The 21183-nt window shown below is 46.1% G+C and overlaps 1 protein-coding gene across 5 annotated transcripts in view; it reads right to left on the reverse strand.

Annotated features, from left to right (window-relative positions):
• VAV2 (vav guanine nucleotide exchange factor 2) overlaps positions 1 to 21183 on the reverse strand; it is a 158150-nt gene that overhangs the window by 126715 nt on the left and 10252 nt on the right. The gene's annotated exons all lie outside the window — the stretch shown is intronic.

Genomic DNA, 21183 nt, shown 5'->3' on the forward strand with positions numbered 1-21183 from the left:
CCGTGTTTTAATGTGCTCTGTTTTTTTCCTGCCTTCTCTGCTGGTTATTGATTGATGTACAGTATATAACAGTACTGTCTACACTCATGGCAGCAGTGGCTCTCCAAGGTTTAGGGCAAGGGACTTCCACAGCCCGACCTGGAGATGCCATTGGGGACTGAACCTGGAACCTCTGAATGCAAAGCAGATGCTCTACCTACTGAGCTGCAGCCCTTCTCCAAACCAACTGAAGTAGGGAAAAGGCAACATATGAATCTTTTGAAATTATAGTCATTTTCTTGTCACTTTTCACCGTCCAGTATCCCTCAGTCTGCGTTTTTAAAATAGGTTCCCCTGCGGTTGGAGATGAAGTAGAGAGAGCTGGTTTCCATCACCATTTTTCCTGGGGAGCTAGTCAAGGGGAAGACATTGTCTGATAAATCTGCTCAAGCTGGTGAAGGCATGATAAATGAACGGCCTCTGAGCCATGTGTAGAGAACGCCCAGGTTCCAATGGCTCCATTATCCTAATTGCTTTTAACGGGGGTGTCAGAGGCCTTCCAAGGGGAAAAAAATGCAATGAAAGAGCACAGGAAACCGGAGGAAAATGGCACATCAGGGGACTGCCCTAATGGACGGGTCGGGATTTCACAGAGGTGCTGGCTGTGGATCAAGAGCCTCGGGTGCCGAGGCTTTCGGAACAGGCAGGTCCTTGTGGAATTGCACCAAGGGCGGGTGCCGCATACGAAGGAAGCATACGAAGGAAGTATACCAGCCCGATCAAACTGTGCTGTGAAGGGGCATCGATGCAGATGCCAAATGGCCCGGCTCCAGCACTCAGATACGGGGACTGGAGATGCGGCAGCTTTTGCCTCTCCGAGATAAAAGCCGGTGACGGATGCGGAGCGTAACTCTGCTCGGTGCTTTCTGACGGTGATGTACAGCCGGCTGCTTATCTCGCTGCAGGCACAAGCCGCGGACTCGCTGAGCCAAAGAAAATCTCTCTGGTGGGAGCCCATCCATGTATGCCTCGCTACAAAAAGAAGAAAGGGAAAAGGGAGCAGCTGGCACAATTGGGGGGTGGGGGAAGGAGCCGGAAAGGACTGGGATGGAAGTTGCCATCAAGCACACAGGGGCCTCCAGTGTGATGGGGGGGGGGGGGTCCCTGCCATGCACATGATAATAGAATCAAGCTAAAAGAGACCCCCAAGGATCATCTAGTCCAACCCCCTGCAAAGGAGGTATCACAGATATATTATTATTATTATTATTATTATTATTATTATTATTATTATTATTATTATTTGTATACTGCCCTTCACCTGAAGATCACAGGGCAGTGCACAACCTAAAAACACAAAACGAGGACATAAAATACATTTTGAAAACAAACCAATAGCTCCTCTCCCACAAACATGCAGATTGAATGTTAATTCGCCAAAGACCTGGTTAAAGAGAAACATTTTCACCTGGTGCCTAAAGATATGTGATGAAGGTGCCAGAGGAATATCCCTGGGGAGAGCATTCCACAAGCAGGGAGCAACTTCAGAAAATGCTCGCGCTCCTGTTGTCACCCTCCGGACCTCTCATGGAAGAAGCACACAAAGAATTGCCTCAGGTGATTATCAGAAGGCCGAGGTTGGTTCATATGGGGAGACGCAGTCCTTGAGCCTCATATAGGGAGTATTGCAGCCCTGAGCCTTTTAAAGCTTTATGGGTCAAACCCAGCAGTTAGAATTGGGCCTGGAAACTAATTGGCAGCCAGTGCATCCGGGCCAGGATCAGTCTTATAAGTTCAAACAGTCTTCCCCAAGCGAGGAACCCGGCCATCGAATTCTGCACCAGCTAGTTTCTGCACCATCTTCAGAGGCAGCCCTATGGATAACACTTTGCAGTAATCTAATCTAGAGGTTACCAGAGCATAGATGAAGGACGTTAGGCTATCCCTTCCCAAATAGGGGTGCAGTTGGGCCACCAGCCAAAGCTGATGGAAGGCACTCTGTGCCACTGAGGCCACCTGAGCCTCAAGTGACAGCAATTGATCCAGAAGGGCCCACAAGCTACATACCCACTCCTTCAGTGGTTGTGTAACCCCATCAAAAGCAGGCAACCTCCCATCCATTGAGTCTATGGATCCAGCCACTAAAAGTCCCTCAGTCTTATCTGGATTGGGCTTCAGTTTACTGGCTCTCATCCAATCCATCACTGAAGCATGACAATGGTCCAGCACATCCACTGCCACACCTAGGGAGATGCAAAGGAGAAGTGGAGCTGGGTGTCATCAGCATGTTGCTGACAACGTACTTCAGAAAACAGGATGCTGGAATACGTGGGCCATTGGTCTGATGCAGCAGGGCCTGTCGCACGCTATTAATTGTTTTGGCTCTATTTTCTATACACAGCCTGGATTGAATGCACCCAATTTTGCCTTCTTCCACAGACCCCCCCCCCCCAGTGCCCAGTGCCCATAATTCAGGATAGCCATCCCCTCAACCTGGTGGGGCCTCTGCTGGAAGCCGAAGAAGGTGGGAGCTGTGCTGCAGAATATTTGGAGGGCACTAGGTTTTTCCATGTCAGCCCAAGGCCCATATACTTGTAGCTGACTCCACTTTCTTCCTGCAGAAAAGCCTCAGAAACAAAAATCTCCTCCTTTGGCCTGAAGAAGCTGAGAACAAAGAAGGTTTTTGTCGTGTCAGAATTTCCACCAACCCAACCCAGATCTTAATCACCATCATCATTGCCCCTGGCATGTTTAAGCCAGCTCACGCTTCACTGACAGCAACAGTCAAGGCTGTGTGGGTTAGGAATGAGAGGTGAAACAAAGTTCAGGCCACAGTCGCGAGTGGCGCAGGAGGGTTATTGTGGTGGAATTGGGCAGCCAACAGGTGTGACTCTGGACTGAAACTGTTTAACAGCGTCCTGCCATGGGCACTTCGGTTCTATCAGGATCAGGCACAATCTCTCCACTTTCAGCCAACCTAGCTTGCAGAATCCAGTTCTACAGGCCCAGTTTTTGAACAGGAGCATCACGAACAACGCTTTTCTCGTCAGACCCACTAAGGAAAGGATTGTGCTGTTGGCGTATAGTTTCAGGATAGCCTTCAAAGGCAGTCCCACACACGCCACATTGCAGTAGTCAAACCTGAAGGTGACCATGTGGACTTAACTGCAACCAGGCTACTTTTGTTCAGGGATGGTCATGGTTGGCACACCAGACTATGATGTCGCCCTCCTCCACCTTTCTATTCCCAGCCAACCTAATTCAGAGAACCCAACTACACTTAAATGCACGTATGCCTAGATCTTGACCATCAGCATCACAGGAAATGCTTTGTTCATTGGACCCGGTAAGGGCAAAGCTGTTGCCCAATACTGAGCTAGGGTAATCTGGACACAAGTCCATGCTGGTGTCTTTCTAATTCCATATTTAAGAATTAAAATAATTGCCACCAGACATCCTTCTTTGACCACACTTGTCAATGTCTCCTCCCTACATCCCTGTAACACTGGAACTGGTGGACATGCAATGAAGCTGAATGTTTGAAGATTCCAAACAGATAAAAGAAAGGACTTCTTCATGCAACACCAGGTTGAACTATGGAACTCACTCCTGCAGCAGGCAGTAATGGCCACCAACCTAGATGGCTTTAAAAGAGAATGAGACAAATCCACTGAGGAGGGGGCTATTGATGGCTGCTAGCCCCTGACAGCTGTGCTCTGCCTCCACAGAACTCTCCCCTCCTACGGTTTCCAGAAACCGGTATTGAGAAGTATTGCTGCCTCCATCTGTGGACCAGTGGGCTGACTCAATATAAGATAAGGGTTTATTATTATTATTATTATTATTTAGAACAATGAGGGCTGGGATCTTAGTTTAGAAGAAGGGTCATAACTCAGTGGCAGGGCACCTGCTTGGTATGCAGAAGGTCCCAAGTTTAACCCCCAATGGCCCTTGCCTAAAATGTTAAAGAGTCACTGCCTGTCACTGTAGATAATTCAGAGCTAGCAGGAGGAAAGGTTTGACTTAGCATCAGACCCTTTCTCTGTTTCCAGTACAGGAGAGGAAGCACAGACCCTGCCTCAGGCACTGGGACTATCAAAGCACTGGGATGGAGATTGATCCAGAAGTAGAAGAGCAGGCGACACATCCCACCTCCCAGATACATCCTGCTTTACTATGCAGAGCAAGATTCGATTTCCAGATGACACAGAAAAAGGCACTGAGCTGGGTTGTAAAGCAGCAACACAAGGCTACCAGGATGAAAGACAGAGCTCCCACCCTCCGCCCTGCAATGTGCCTTTTTGCATCCTGCTCCAGCGAGTCCCCTGGGTTCCCCTAGGCTATTATCTCATCTTGAAGAAGCTGAACCTGTGCTTCTCTCCCCCCCCCCCCCGCCCCGCCTCCACCCTTCCAGAGGCCTTCCTGGTGAAAAAGCCAACTTAAAAGTGTGCATGGAGGAAAAAGGGAAGAAATGGGAGGTTGGAAATAAGAGAATGCTCAGAAAACACTTCCCCATGCATGAGAGGTGCTAGGTCTCGTTCTTACTAAACATTGCTTTCAGTGGTATAATAGAATTTAGACACAGAAGAGATTATTTGGTCTTGCAGCCTCACTGCCCCCCCTGGCCCCCCTGCTTGTTTGGCACGACTCCTTCTTCCTTCTTCTATGCATTTGCCTTTTATAAAAACACACACAGAGAGACAGATAGATACCTAAGGTAAGTGCCTCCGAGTATGTACAGAAGGCTGACCCTTTTCCCAACCAGCAGCCTGTTCCCAAATGGTTTGGCACATAGGTAAAGGTAAAGGGACCCCTGACCATTAGGTCCAGTCATGACTGACTCTGGGGTTGCGGCGCTCATCTCGCTTTATTGGCCAAGGGAGCCAGTGTACAGCTTCCGGGTCATGTGGCAAAACCAGAGCAGCGCACGGAAACGCCGTTTACCTTCCCGCCTTTGCACTTTGACATGCTTTTGAACTGCTAGGTTAGCAGGAGCTGGGACCGAGCAACGGGAGCTCACCCTGTCACGGGGATTCGAACCACCGACCTTCTGATCGGCAAGTCCTAGGCTCTGTGGTTTAACCCAAAGCGCCACCTGCATCCCACGGTTTGGCACATAGGCATCACTTAAGGCTGGGGCTGATGGGAGCTGCAAGTTCTAAACATTCAGAGGGCAACACGTTGGCTGTGCTTGACTTGTACAGCTTCATAAAGGCATTAAATAAATTCATGGCAGAGAAGTGATCAGTGGTTACCATCCACAATGTTGGTACTGTCCCTCCACCCCTGGAAGCAGTGAATGCCTCCAAATACTAGTTTCTGGAACATGGGGAGAGCTGCTGTTGAGATCAGGTCTTGCTTGTAGGTATCTCATTTGGGAATCTGGTTGCTCACTGTGAGACCTGGAGGCTGGACTAGATGGGCCTTTGGCCTAATCCAGAACAGTTCCCTCTAACACACTCTCTCTTGCAAACAATTCCTTTTTAAAAGCCAGACAATTTCCATTTCAAAAACCAACACAAAATAGAAAGGGAGATCAAAGAGCAACTCCCAGAAGTCCTGTCTGGACACAGTTCAGCACCATGCTAATAAACGCTTCAGGGAAGAGCAATGCCTTTAATCGCTGGGAAAGCTAAATAGGGAAATGGCCAAGCTGAGCACCTTTATAAAAGTGCCTCAAAGGGGCAGCACTGAAAGTTAGGGGGAGGCGACCCTCACCCTCCTGTAGAACTTTAAGGTATTCAAAGATGGGAGTGTTGGAGGGTTACAGATGGAAGGGAGTCAAAGAAAGAGCCCGGAAGAAACTGAAATGAACATAAGGAGAGCCATCTTGAATTCAGAGGTAGACTGCTCCTGGGTGTGGAAGTTCAGTTCTCACAGTAGACCTCCAGAAGAAGAGCCTGCTGGACCAGGCCAAAGGGGGCCCCATCTAGACCTGTATCCTGTTCTCACACTGGCCACCCATATAGGTAGATTTGCCTGTCCCAATACACACAGCTGTCAACCCAGCCCTCATAGTGTGCTGAAAAGCAGATCAGCAGAGCCAAGAGGTACCCCAGGAAACATCCATCACCAGAGCTCCGCAAGGCCAAGCAGTTCTTGGGGAAACAAAAACATCTTAGCAAGAACACCTGGACTTCTCCCGTTTCATAACATTTGGAAAAGCATCAGATGACCCCCTCACCTGAACTGCACACGGTTTATATTATGCCCGCTGGCGTGAGACGAGAAATGGAATGGTCCAAGAATCAAATGGCAACTTCTTCTTGGCAATGACGTTAAAACACCTCTGAGATTGAAGGTAGGCGGGGAGCGCTTCCCAAAAGTTATTCAATCATTTGGCTTGGGATGACTGGGCTTTACACTAGAGCAGGGATAACTGAAAACAGACCCCCGCTCCCCCTCCCAACCCGACACTGGCATTATCTAACCCACCAACCAAATACTGGGTGTTTTTTAAAATGATGTCCAAACTAGAGATGTTTTTGTGATGTCCAAATCGTTATTCCCAATCCATGTCAATTCCCCATGTGGAATTTATTTATATTGAATATTTATATTGACTATTCAATTTAATTATATTGACGTTTTTCAGTTGGATATAAAATATATAACAAGAAGCACACAACAAAGGTTTGACTACGAATTTAGGTGCCACTTGTAAATGCACAGAAAGAGAGGACCCAAACAATCACGAAAAAGATGTAGATACAGGAATCTGGTTTGCCAAGAAATATATTTTTTAGATTTTTAATCCAAAGGCCAAAAGTGTATAGGTATAACATGAGTCCACAATAGACAATAGAGATCTGCAGGGGGTGGGGTGCTCCCTGCTGTCACAAAACCAATATGACAAATGGAGAGCAAATAACTGAGAATTGTGTTTTGGATTTAAGCCCTCTAAGCTGCCTGTTATGTTCTGTAACTTTTCCCACAACCGCCAGCAGCCATACCTTGTTCCACCATCCCTTTAGAGTACAAGGGAATAATATCTCCAGTGCTGGACAAGTTCCAGCCTAGCCACTACTGCTAAATGGATGATTAGATCCTTGTGAGCATTTGCAAATCCATTCCATTTCCACGTTCATCTGCTGTGTGTGTGTGTGTGTGTGTGTGTGTGTGTGTATATATATATATTCTACACAAAAATTAATTGCTAGATTTGCATTCATCAAAGACACCACTGATCACAAAATGTGCATTTAAGTATTTAGAATCCAATATTAGTGGACCAACGAAAACTGATGGGCATGACTAACTTAGGTTCATTAAGTTCAACGGGTCTACGATGAGTTTAAATTTATTGGGATAAAACCCTATATCTCAATATATGCATCTCTGAGAGGATGCTAGTTCTGAAATACGCATTTTGGGAAGGGAACTTTTTTTTAAAGAAAAGGCAAAAAGCATATCATGCAATTAGGAAAAGTGTGGAATCCAAGGATAAATCATGTTATTCTCACATTGGCCGAGGAGATGCTGATCTAGATCAGTATATGTCAGAATAACAGGAATCCAGTTCCTCAATTCAAAATGGAGAGGTAAGATTTCACTATCCATTGAAGAGAAAATAGTTGCCCATGCGATTTTTTTGGGGGGGAGACAGAAAGAAATGTTTATCTTGCCATCCAGGACTACAAATTAGTATACTGTATTAAACCTAAGCAGGGCTTAGATCGCCCCCGATATTATCAGACTGACAACAGCAGCTGGTTTCCGTCGTTGGAGCAGCCTTGGCCGAGAGGAAATTAGCCAAAGCAGTTTTGGAAATGAGGACTTTGCTTGAGGGGGTGGGAGTGAGGTTTCCATGCTGCTAAATTTTTATTACCCTTCATTTTTACACTTTATTAAATTATTTGTGATAGAAGCACGGGGGCCCATGGCAGGGCAGATACTTCAGTTATATCGCCTAGATAGCTCTTAAGATTTACAGACCTGCATCTGGTCATTCCTGTAAAGGGGAATTTAAGCAAATTTAATCTCTTACCGGGGGGGCGGGGAGTACAGGAAAACATGCTTATTATTTTTTTCATTATTATCGTTTTTCCTACAGTGGATTAAGCATTTAGGGCAGCAGTGAAACAATTCACAATTGGTTTATTGCAGGAACTGGGATCCGGGGCAACTAACCCAAGCCCGTGTGGTGCATCACACAACATTTAAAAACTCATACCTCCCACCGCAGCAGTTCTGGGTTCCAATCCCTTCTAAGCCATGAAGTTCAGTGGGTGGTCTTGAGTAGGCTGATCGCTCTCCCCCTAAAGGACTTCCATGGATTGTGGGGGAGATAAATTGAGACCACCCCAACTGCAGAGCACTGGGCATTTTGGCAGAACACAAACACAATTAATGAATATGTTCCAAAGTTTCATAATGCTCCCCAACTATATCTGGCCAGCCAGATGCCCCGATTTGAAGCCTGCAAGCAGAGTCTGAGTGCAATCGCTGTTGCTCCCCAACAACTAGTATTCAGAGATAGACTGCATCTCAACAAGGATGCTCCATTCCATGGCTAAGAAAGGCCCTGCAGAATACAGCATAGGCCCATCCAGTCTAACATCCTGTTCTCACAATGGCTAACCAGATGCCCCAATGGGAAACCTTCAAGCAGGACCTGAGAACAAGAGCAGCACTCTGCGCTCCTCAAGGCCAAGATGGCTCCATTGAAATAGGAAAGCTGCTTTCCATTAACAGGGAGGCAGAAGGTACCCTGCTTCTGTCTCTCACCATTCCAGCAAGGTTATTGTTTTATGCACCCCAAAAGGACTCATTCGCCATCTAAAACAGCACTGTCGATGACATGCCGGGTTTTTTCCTAAACACCCTGAAGCAAGACCAGAGTGCAAAACAGATCATGGCAAACAAACTAGATCAAGTAATTCGCAGAATGTGTGCAGTGAGAGAACAGCTGGTGTGTTGTAGCTGGGCAGGGTGTGGGGTGAGAGAAACAAATAAAGCGATTAAAGGCTGCAGCCTGCCCAGAACATTCAATCCACAGAAGAGGCTTCTTGCTGTTTTCAGCTGGGTAATTCCACAGGGAGGTATTTCTGAAACACTGGGTCACTTTGTCACTCTGCAGAGACTTGGGAGACTTGACCGCCTGCCCTGCAGCAGAAGAGTCTGCCTGTCTCTGTTTGAGTCACTGTTCTGGGCTTGCCCATGTTAGCAATGCTCAGAACAGGGAGTCACACTTAAGGTTTGTCTTAGGGATGGGCTAAGCTACTAATTCCATCCCATTTCAGTTTGGCTAGAGGTCAGTTATGGACCCCTTTGATCACATTTTTTGCAGGTATGTTTTGTTTGTTTGATTGATTTTTAACCAAGGCTGGGTTCACTGCCAAAGATTGTAAATATTACCACTGTGGAGAAACATATAAGAACTTAAGAGTCTTGCTGGATCTACTCTAGCATCCTGTCCCCACAGTCTAGCACTGGATCTAGTCTAGCGTCCTCTGAGAAGCTTGCAAGAAGGACCTGAGTGAAATAGAACTCTCCACAAGGGATTCCCAGTAACTGGTATCCAAATCTAAGAAGAGCCTGGCTCTTCCAGAGGGATTCCATCTAGTCCAGAATGGTGTTCTCCCAGTGGCCAACCAGATGACCCAATGCAAAGCTCACAAGTAAGACCGCTTGCAATTCCCAGCAGCTGGCATTCAGTGGTATCCTACCACCAACAGCTGAAGTAGAATGCAGCCATCGTACCTAGAAGCCACTGATAGTGTTTTGAACTGTGGAATCCTCCTATGAAGCCGCCCAAGTTGGTGGCCAATTGCACAGTAGCATAATGGGGAAGGTTTCACCTAGCAGTGAATTAAATCTGTTGGGGAACCACTGTATGCATAGCAAGTGCCTACTTCTTTTTAACAAGCTGCAAGCATCAAGAAAGCAGAAAACAAATGGGAAAGAAGCAGCGCACAGGCTTTTGCCAGGATGAAGAACACGTTCTGCTTCCGGCCCCCTAAATCACGAGGTTAATGAGGCCATCTCTGTATGAGCCAGCCCGCCTGCTTTCTTAAGAAAACATAAAACAGGTTATAAGACAGCAGAGAAGCACCCTGGAAAAACAGATTCTTCCACCTTCCAGTAAATCGCACTTGCCGCATAGCACACTCTGACAAAAACCTTTTTTGTGTTTTTGTTTTTTCAGGTCGTGCTGTATTTTAGATGAGGCTATAAAACATCAGAGAGAGAATACAGCAGCCAGATCCACAACGCGGCTTCCAAAACAGGGAGGTGCCACAACTCAAATGGAAGAGTCATCTTGAGTTGGAGCAAAAACAAAACTGGTTTTGTGCACCTGGTACATTTTAACTTGGGTAGCAGCGGGTTAAAGTTGTAGGGCGAAATGTTATCATTACCAATCACACAAGGGAGGGACGTAGAACCTCAGACCTATGGACTGAATGCGGCCCTCCTGGCCACTCTCTCCAGCCCTTGGAACTCTCCCCAGGACACACCCCTCACTGGTCCTTCTTCATAGCCTCCTTGACTGTTTTTGACTAGCTGGGATGTGTCCTTGAACTCTGATAATGCTTCTTGCTTGCCTGGATCGGGGATAGAGAAATGTGTGTGTCACTTCTGTCTATGGCCCTGCACACCCTTGGCATGTGGCCCCCAGAAAGTTGCCCAGAAGGGAATGCAGCCCCTAGACTGAAAAAGAATGTCCCCCACCCCTGCCCTAAAATAATCTCTGTATTTGAACTTTCACAAAACATATAAGCCTGTTCTAGAAATACTGCAGAAAACAGAGCACGTTTATTGTACATTTCCGTGTTAGTCCAAATGGATTTCTCTTTCCCAGATGCAAATAACATGAAAAAATGAGCTATACTCTCTACTAGGTTCGGAAGTGGTTTTTGCGCCATGTGAAAGCTCAAATATAGCGCAGGTCTGGCGCTCTTTCCATATTATTTGCTTCTATTAAAAAAAAGATAAGTCAGTGCTAAACGTCGCACTATACTGCGTATTTTCCCAGAAGTGGCTTTACATCCCACGGGAGCTCAGATATAATGCGGAAATTAACAGTTAGGGAAACAGAATAAACTGTCATGTGGATGCAGAAGAAGTTTGTCAGTCAAAGCCACTGTCCAATCGGAATCTCCCATGCATCGATCTTTGTCCTCCCAACAGCTCTCTTCAGTATGCAAGTTTGCTGCTCACCCTTCCAGAACCGATTACAACCCCCAGCCCTTCCTGTTCCGCTACGCTGGTTGGACTTTGCCACGAGAAATCTTTTTTTCTCCTTTACAGCAAAGAGCGGCATAAATATTTTAGTGGAAAGTTTTAGAGAGCTTTTCTTTCAGAGATGTGGCTTCAGAAATCTTTGAAAGTGGAGGGGGGCATGTTTTGCAGAGAAGTACAGTAAGTCTTCCTTGCCAGCCTAGTGGGGTCTTTATTCCCCCCCTTTTTTTTTTGGCAGGGGGAGTTTCAGCTTCAGCTGAACTAGAATTAAACTGTCCCACCATTTCTTTGGAGAATAATCTTCTTAAATACTCCTCTTCCTGGCAGAAGGAGGAGAGCAGGAGAAGGGCTATGTGTCTTAGTGACTGAGAGCTTTGTTCGATAATTACCTGCCTGCTATCGCCATTAGAACCATAATTATCACTCTTGCACTTTCCATGCCAGGGAATTCTCCAACCATTCCCTAGTGCAATAGAAATAAGCAATTATGCAAGGTTTAAGGTAATTTGTGGGGTTTTTTATTATTTAAAAAAGGAAGGAAGGAAACAATGAGGAATTTAACCTGTCTTTTGGAAGAACAAACAGAACACCTGAAGCGATCAGCTATTGTATGTATGAACATAAGAGCCCTGCTGGATGAGGCCAACCAGATTCAAGCACAAGAGTGCTCTCCCCTCCTGCAGTTTCCAGCAACTGGTATTTGGGAGCCTTGCTGCCTCCAACTCTGGAGGTAGAGCAGAGCCATTGTGCCTAATATGCATTGATAGCTCTCTCTTCTATTAATGTGTCCAAGCTTCTTTTGAAGACATCCAAGTGGGCGGCCATTGTTGCCTCCTGTGGAAGGGAGTTCCACAGTCTAACGATGCACTGTGTGCAGAAGTCCTTTCTTTAATCCATGCTGAATCTTCCAATACAGTGATACATCAGGATGCGAACGGGATCCGTTCCAGAGCCCCGTTTGCATCCTGAACGGAACGTAAGATGAGACAGTGCGTGCGCGGGTCGTGTTTCGCTGCTTCTGCGCATGCGCGTGACATCATTTTGAGCATCTGCGCATGCACGAGTGGCAAAACCCAGAAGTAACGTGCTCCGTTACTTCCAGGTTGCCGCGGAGAGCAACTTGAACACGCTCAACCCGAAGAGCATTCAACTCGAGGTATGACTGTATTCAGGTTCATTGGATGTCCATGAGTTCTAGTGTTATGAAAGAGGGAAGAAAAACTATGCTCCATCCTCATCAGAACTGGTTTGCAGTTTCCATTGAGCTAGTATTAACATCTGGCTTTTTTGTGGCTGGATTGGGCAGATTACTAAATGACAGAGAAAGTATGGTACTTTAGGTTATTAAAATACTGAGGGTGGGGGAGTGTCTTCATTTTATTTCAATACACCAGAGTAGGGGGTAAAAACAACATTTGAATTCATTATTAGAGGATCTCTGGAATTTTACTGAATTTAACAGAGTGGCATTGTTTAATTCCCGGTCCATGGGCTCCAGGGGATAGATTTCTCATTACTTCCAAACTGCCCAATAACAGATTATATTCAGCAGGACGTGACAAATTTGCTACAAATCCCCAAGGAACTTTTCTGGAAGGTTGTTATTGGAAAAGGGATAATGCAGCTATACGGGGGGGGGGGAGTGGCAAGGGAGGGGTTCAAAGCCCAGGTCACACAGTTATCAACCTTTCTTTGGTCGATGCTAATATGATGGCCAGCTGGCAGGATTCAGCCACCATGCAAAAGATAATGAAGGCACCCTATGTTCCTCTGGTAGGTGAGTTTGTGCATTTCCAGGCCCTGCAACCACCCCTATTCATAGTAGGCACCCTCATAGCAAAGGCTTTCGTTGACCTATAAGATCAGTCCTTGTTTTTTTATCTGTATCCAGGTCCTAGATTCCTGTTTTATACAACCAGATGGCTGTAGGAAAGCCTTCATCTTCAGAGGCACTCTATCTCCGATGACCCATTGGTGCCAGGGGCAAACAATCAGGGAGCAAACAATCAGGGATCATAGTCAGGCTTGTGATCTTGCTGGAGGCGTTTGGCTGGCCTCTGCTAAGGGAAAAGATGGTGCTCCTCAGCTTTATTTCTGCATGCTCCATTGGATTATTTGATTTGGTGCAAAATTCTAAGTAGGCTAGCGCCAATTCTGTGGTCTCTCCAGCGCTGCTTTGCTTAGGGCCTGCTTGTGAAAGCTCCCCCTTTAAGCAACTGGCTGGTCACTGTGAGAACAGCAGCAAACCTTTTCTTTTAAAAGCTTTCTTAGCAGAACCTCCATCTCCAGAGGCAGTCTACCTCTGAATACCAAATCATGTGGAACAACAACTGGAGAGTGCTATCGCTCTCAACGCCTGCTAAAGGATGCTTCCCATTGGGGCACCTAATTGGCCTCTGTGAGGGCAGGAAGCTAGACAAGGTGGGCCACTGGTCTAATCCAACAGCCAGCCTCTTTGTATGTAGAGGCAAGAGATATATTTCTCAAATGCAGCCTTGCACCAACCTGGCACCCTTCAGATGTTTTGCACTATGACTCCCACCAGCCTCAACCAAACCTGGGCCATTCTGGTTAGGGCTGGTTAGAGTTGTAGAATCATAGAATAAAAGGGTTGCAAGGGGACCCAACGGGTCATGTAGTCCAACCCCCTACAATGCAGAAAACATGGCCTGAAACATCTGCAAATGGGAGCCTCTTAGGAACAATCACTTTAAGACAAGCAATGTCTCTTTAGCTTGATAGATAATCTGGCAACCCAGCTGCATAATACTTGGTTTCATGCATTTGTTTTTTGCTTTTTTCAGAAGGCTATAAATGGCCCAATGACAGGGCTGGGTGCTTTCTCTGAATGATTCAGCTGTGTTTTGGGGTTGACCTCCTGAACAATCTCCCCCACCCTCCCCGCCCCCGGTTTGCAACCGCCTCTGGAGAGAAAACGTCTGGCAGGAATCTGTTGCTGGGAACTCCGCCCAAGCGTCTCTTTCTCTCTGAGGAGCACTGTGCGGGTTTGTCAAGGGCTGGCTGCAGAACACTCTCTCTCTCCCTTTCTGATGTCCTCAGCCCATCCTGGGATTTCAGGATGGGCAAAGGTGCCGGGCTGGAGGATATAGCTCCAAGTAAGAAGCTAAGAGAGGGATGCGGGTGGCGCTGTGGGTTAAACCACAAAGCCTAGGACTTGCTGATCAGAAGGTCAGCGATTCAAATCCCCGTGATGGAGTGAGCTCCTATTGTTTGGTCCCTGCTCCTGCCAACCTAGAAGTTCGAAAGCATGTCAAAGTGCAAGTAGATAAATAGGTACCACTCCGGCGGGAAGGGAAATGGCGTTTCCGTGCGCTGCTCTGGTTCGCCAGAAGCGGCTTAGTCATGCTGGCCACATGACCCGGAAGCTGTACACTTAGTCATGCTGGCCACATGACCCGGAAGCTGTACACCGGCTCCCCTGGCCAATAAAGCGAGATGAGCGCCACAACCCCAGAGTCGGTCACGACTGGACCTAATGGTCAGGGGTCCCTTTACCTTTAAGAAGCTAAGAAGAGCCTGCTGAATCAGGCTCATGGCCCACCTAGTGGCCGACCAGGTGCCCCAGTGTCAGGTCCACAGTTCTAATGTGACTTTGTTCCTGGATGCTCCGATGGTGTTGGCTGTGGCCAGAAGCGAATTTGATGATGATGATGATGGTGATGATGATGAAGTTATTTTGATATTTGTGGGAGACTACTTTTAGCATATATATTTTTATTATTGCTTTTTAAATCTCACCTTGGAAGATTCCAAACAAATGAAATGAGGTCCTTCTTCACGTAGTGCAAAGTTAAGCTATGGAACTCTCTCCCACTGGAGGCAGTAGTGGCCACCAACCCAGATGGATTTAAGAGAGGTGGAGACACATGGAAGAGGAGGAGGAGAGGGCTATTGCTGGCTGCAAACCACAATGGCTATGCTCTGCCTCCACAGTCTGAGGCAGCAATGCTTCTGAGGACCAGCTGCTGGGATCCACAGGCTGAGAGAGGGGGCTCTTGCACTTGGGTCCAACTTGGGGGTTTTTCCACAGGCATCTGTGAGAACAGGAAGCTGGACTAGATGGGCCACTGGCCTGGTCCAGCCAGCTTACCTTCTTAAAACATCTAGACATGTCCTCCCTGAATCTGATTCTTTTCTTTCTCTCTTTATAAAGCCTATTTAAACTGGCAGACACCATCCCTACCCTGAGGCAATGAATTCCACAAGTCACTTTCATGTTGCTCCATCACCTTCTTCCTGTTCTTTTATCTTGAACCATTCATCACCCCCTGCTGGTAACAGCAGCTGGGGCTCTAGAAAGGAAAAGCAAGTTGTGAGTCGAGGACCCGCCACCCGCATAGGATTATAATAAGACACAAAGACATATTATTTTTGGTTAATGGGCAAAATAAGGCCACAACTTTATTGGTTACAGCATGTGAGTAGTATTGGCTTAGGCACTGGATAAAACAGCAATACATGACTCCACCCTGCTCAGCAGGGAGTCATTTCAGGGTTAAGAACCAGTGGGAGGAGCTTGTTGGTGCAAATACAACTGGAAGCTTCCCCATGACATCACCAGGGGTCATGCCATGGCCCTAGCCACCAGCAGGACATTGGACAGGATCCATGACCACTGGATTCCTTTCATGGAATACCCAAAAGAGGAGGGGTAGATGATGGGCATACCCAGTCCTCCAACACAGTACACATATTCCAATGCCTAACTGCCAATACCAGAAAGTTGTGAGAAGTTGCTACGAGGTAAGCGGAAAAAACCAAGAGGCTGGTGCCAATTTGCCAAATGGATAAAAAACTCCTACCAGGTCCCTTGGGCAACCAAGGCAACCAACCAAAGTCCATAGCAAGGTCAATACACAGAGGAAACTGACCTAAAGGGAGGGAGAGCGGGAGATCTGATGCAAGCAGGAACAGACTGGGGACAGAGCACTGCCACAGCTGCTTAAGTGCAGCTAACCCCGCCTGCCAGCAAGCCCTATTGGCCGGCTGAAGGGCTTGGTCACGGCAGCGGGGCAAATCAGAAGCAGGGAGCCAAATACGCCTCCCTGCTGCTGCGGGAAGTTGCTCCCACTCACAACCCCTCCCCTCCGGGAAGAGGAGAGGCCTTGCTGAATTGAGTTGTGGCATCTCACTCATGATAGAATCACCAGAGGGAGTTTTGGGTGGGCGGGTGGGGAAGGGGCTTTGTAAGGTTGCCTAGTCCAACCTAGGACCAGTGAAGGTTGTGGGCAAAATAGAGAGGACTGGAGGGCTGCATTTGGCCCTGGGGCTGGAGACTCCTGTGCGAAGAGTTATCAACCCAATGAAGTCAATAATTCCACTAGCATAACAAGAACAATTATACCCCACAATTCCATAATATTCAAAGCCAGCAGCTTATATTAATTGCTAGTCCTACACAAAGAACCACAGAACCATAGAATTTTAGAGTTGGAAGGGACCCCGACGGTCATCTAGTCCAACCCCCTGCAACGCAGGAATCACAGCTAAATAAACCCCGGCAGGCAGCCATCCAACCTCTGGTTAAAAACCTGCAATGAAAGAGAGTCCACCACCTCCTGATGGAGACTATCAAAAAAAGAAATGTGATTCATCTGACATAACTTGTTTTTGAAAAACCCATGCTAGGTCTCTTCTAAGTGCTCATAGACCAACTGCTTAATTATTTGTTCTAGGACCTTTCCTGTTACCAACATCAGGCTGAACTTGGTTTTCTTTTTTTCCCTTTCTGAAGATGGGGACATTTGCCCACCTCTAGTCTGCTTGGATCTCATCTCCAAGAATTCTCAAAGATTATGGACAGGGGCTCCAAGATTACGGTAGATCTACCGGCTCCTTTAAAACCATTGGGTGCAGCTCATCAGGCCCTGGAGATCTGAATTCATTTAAAAGTGGGTGTTCCCTTACTACCTCTTTTCCTATCTTGGGCTTCAGTGCTTTCCTTACATCACTGATTATGTTATCACCAGGTTGGGCATTGCAAAGTAGGTGTTGAGCAATTCTGCCTTCTCTCTGTCACCCAAGAGCATTTATCTGTCTTCTCCATGCAGAGGACCCACCACTTGCTTGTTCTTCCTCTTGCTTCAAACATAGCCGAAGAAACCTTTTTTATTCATTTTAACCTCTCTTGCAAGGCTGAACTCATTCTGAGCCTTAGCCTGCCTGACATTCGCCCTGCAACTGTTGGGTATTCGTCATGCATACTCCTCATTTCTGATGTCCCCTTTCTTTCATTTCTTATACAGGGTGAGTCTTTTAAAAGAGGCCCTGTGGAACATGTGTACTCTGTATCCACAGGGCCTCTTTTAAAGGACTCACCCTGTACATGTCCTCCTTAAATCTCAGTTCATCTTTAAGCTCCTTATGCAGCCATACCTGTTTCTTTCTTGTTGGAATTGTCTGCATTTGGACCTTCAATTTTTGACCTTCAAGAAGCTCCCATCCATCTTGAACCCCCTTCTCTCAAGAGTAAAGCAACTGAACATAATGGGCATGGCTAACATCTCCATTCATTTCAGTGGGTCTACTCTGACTGGAACTTAGCTGGACAAAAACGCTTGTTTCGTTTTATACAATGATCATGATAATTGATTGTCTCCAACTAAGTCCAACTCAGAGTAGACCCACTGAGTGGTACCAATCCATTTTAACAGTTCTACTCTCAGTAAGATCAACTTTGGATGCTACCCAATAATGATTATTTTATTTAACAGCATTTATATACCACTTGGCTAATCAAACTTCCAAGAGGCTTACAAAAAAAATCTAAAATACTCAACAAAGGGCTGTTTATAAACATGTATATAAAAACGTTCAAAGGATAACTAAAACTGACAACAGACTGAAAGGAAATGTGTTTTAATATCATCTTCTACGCTGGGATAAGCTTGTTTAAGCAAAACTGGTGATCAAAATATGATGATGATGATGATTATCATCCACCTCACCATTCACAGATCCTGCAAGCCCAGGTTCAGCTCAAAGACAATCAAGATCTCTTGGCTTCTGCCTCAAGAATATCACCTCATTTTATTGCCCAGTGTGTCAGGCGCGCGCACACACACACACACACACACACATATACAGAGCAACTTTATACTTCCTGTTGTGCATTTTAGCCAGGGATGACAATTCAGATCCCAGCAAAATGTTCACAAGGGGACCAAGAGAGAGAAAGTCATTGTCTGCAGTGAGCAAAAGTATGCACCAGACCACTATCCTAGAGTAACTCTCATTCAACAAAGCACATTGAACAGTTTTTGCTGGTTTGCTTTTCATTATTATTACTGTACTATTAAGAAGATGGCTTCCTTTAAAAAAATAAAACATACACACAAAAACAGCTTTCTGGTCTTATTTAAAATAAGAAGTAGGTTTCTAGACCCTAAGAATATGAAGATGGGCAGTGCTTGCTGCAACATCAGATGGATAACATTGCCCAGACCCTTTCAGGCATCTTTGCAATAATCATAAGGGCTAGAATTTCTCTTTCTCTCTTACTAGGAGGCTGCTACACCTGCTCACTCCACTCACTAACCTTGCCTACCCCTTCCCCACACCTGACCAACTACCCCCTCCCTTTACACCTCCACCCACCTTGCCTATTACCCCAAGCCCATCCCTCTTTTAAAGGAGTGGGGAGGCACTCCACCAGTGGCTTGCTTCACAGCATCTCCCCTCTCCATTAAACCACTCATCTAGGCCAGCCTGTCGTTTGCCAGGCTGCAGTTCACACGTCTGCCTATAGGTGGTCATGAAAACTACAGTGTGTACACCTTTCGTTTCTATGTATATAGGAAGAAAGCAGTATCTCTATATCGCAAACTCCCTGCACAATGCCAAGATTCTGCATTGATGAGAAATTGCAGGATTCGGAAAATCTGCGCTCTTATTTTTGTTTGCAGAGGATGGAAATTTAAACAAAACCTCTAGAACAATTTAAGAATGGCTAGCTCAGGGAGCAAACTGGTTTCCCAAGTCAACTGTAGTAAGCAGAGCAAAGGGGAGAGGGGGAAGGATAATGAACAGACGGGTGCCTTGCGGACTAGCAATTAAGCTAAGAGATCCAAGAATCTATGAACCAGAGAGATGATGAAGCGGACGGTGCCAGCCATAAGGCTTTGCTAATTACTGTAGTCAAACATCCTCTCTTTCTCCCAACCCAACACTCCTCATAATCTTACTGATTATAGCTTCGCTTAACATAGTCACAATAAAAATTTCATCCACTATTTAATTTCTATATTTCCAGAATGTTTAGCCCACTCATCATTAAGATGACCCTAAGGCAGGGTGCACTATTTTAAAAATAGATGAATACAACATAACCAATTTAGTATTATATAGTAACAAAAGAAGCTGCCTTACACTGAGGCAGACTCAATAGTCCTTCTATCTCAACAATGTCTATACAAGCCTCTCTCAACCTTGGGTCCCCAAATGTTGGACTACAACTCCCACCATCCTTGACTACTGGTCTTGCTAGTTAGGGATGATGGGAGTTGTAGTCCAACAACATATAGGGGACCAAAGGTTGAGAAAGGGTGGTCTACGCTGACGGGCAGCAGCTCTGAGATGCTGTTAGGGATTGAATGTGGGATCGTCCACATGCAAAGCAGTTACCCTACCCCTGAACTATTACCCTCTTTTTAAAAATAAAGTAAGATTCTAGTGCTCATGGTTGTGAATAAAGGACTAAATTAAATTGGAACAAAGGAAGGAGTCTTGCACTTTGTCAGATTCTAGTCCTTTTGGTTCTGAATTAAATAGGCAGTAGGTGACTGTCTTATAGCGAAGCAGTCTCATATTGAGTCAGACCACCAGTAATTCTAGCTGTATGCAGCCAGGGGCTGAATACAGGACTTTCTGCAAGCAAGGCAGATGCTTTACTACTGAGCTACGGTCCTTCCTCTACAAATTCTAATTCTCATAATTCAGAATTGAATATGAATTATGAGGCTCTTTAGTACCAGGCCAGACCATTGCTTCATCTAGCTCAGTACTGTTTACATGAACCGGTATTGTTGCAGGGGGGGCTCTCCCAGGCACTATCTGTAAATGCTGGAGATTGAATCTAGGACCCAAACCTCTGCCCAACATTCTTCACATCTCTAAAAACATAGCTTTGTTTAACTGTTCAGAATAACACTTTCATCCCCTGTAAGACTACCAGGGACAGATTTCAGCTATCATTTTTTCCCTAAATTCACAGAATGCTTAGCCTGTTCCGAACAGGAGTGAAAAACGTGAATGGCACTTGACTTATGGAGCTTCCATTCACAGCTTTCCATGACCTGCAAGCTTATCTGCTTGAAGATATTTTGAAGTGGTCGGTTCTTCCAGAATTGTGGGGGGGACACACACACCCAAACCCTGTGCAAAAATGAAGAACTGTCAGCTTCAGAGATTGCTCACTTTCACAAATCAAAGCTGAGAGCTTTGGCCTAATTCAGTACCCCTGTACATGCATCCTGGGTACACTTCCATGCTTCTGTGGCCTGATGCGTCTGTATTCCTCTCTCTCTCTCTCTCTCTCTCTCTCTCTCTCTCTCACACACACACACACACAGAGAGAGAGAGAGAGAGAGAGAGAGAGAGAGAGAGAGAGAGAGGTTTGTCTCTGCTGTTCATTAAGATAAGGAAGTTTCTGTAATAGGTGGCAAATTCAGGCTGCTACTGTCACTAAAAGATCATGGGTTTGAGGAAGTGATGGAGAAATTCATATCGCTATGGATGCCCATACCATTTGGCCTGCCAGAACTCCCCATTTTGCAAGCCCATTTTGCAAATAAGTTAGGATGCAGCTTTATACTAATTCAGGCCATTTGGTCCATGTAGCTCGATACATGGTAGTGGTTCTCAACCAAGTTTCAGGTAGGAGAAATTTCGCATCCCTGCCAGGAGATGATTTACCCACTGAACTAATGATCACATGACATCAGAGGAAGGACAGGAAAAGCCATTGCTTCAAACCCTCCCGAATTCAAGGCACAGCTGCAAAAC

Source organism: Podarcis bocagei, assembly GCF_964188305.1.
Source record: "Podarcis bocagei genome assembly, chromosome: Z".
NCBI classification, from domain to species: domain Eukaryota; kingdom Metazoa; phylum Chordata; class Lepidosauria; order Squamata; family Lacertidae; genus Podarcis; species Podarcis bocagei.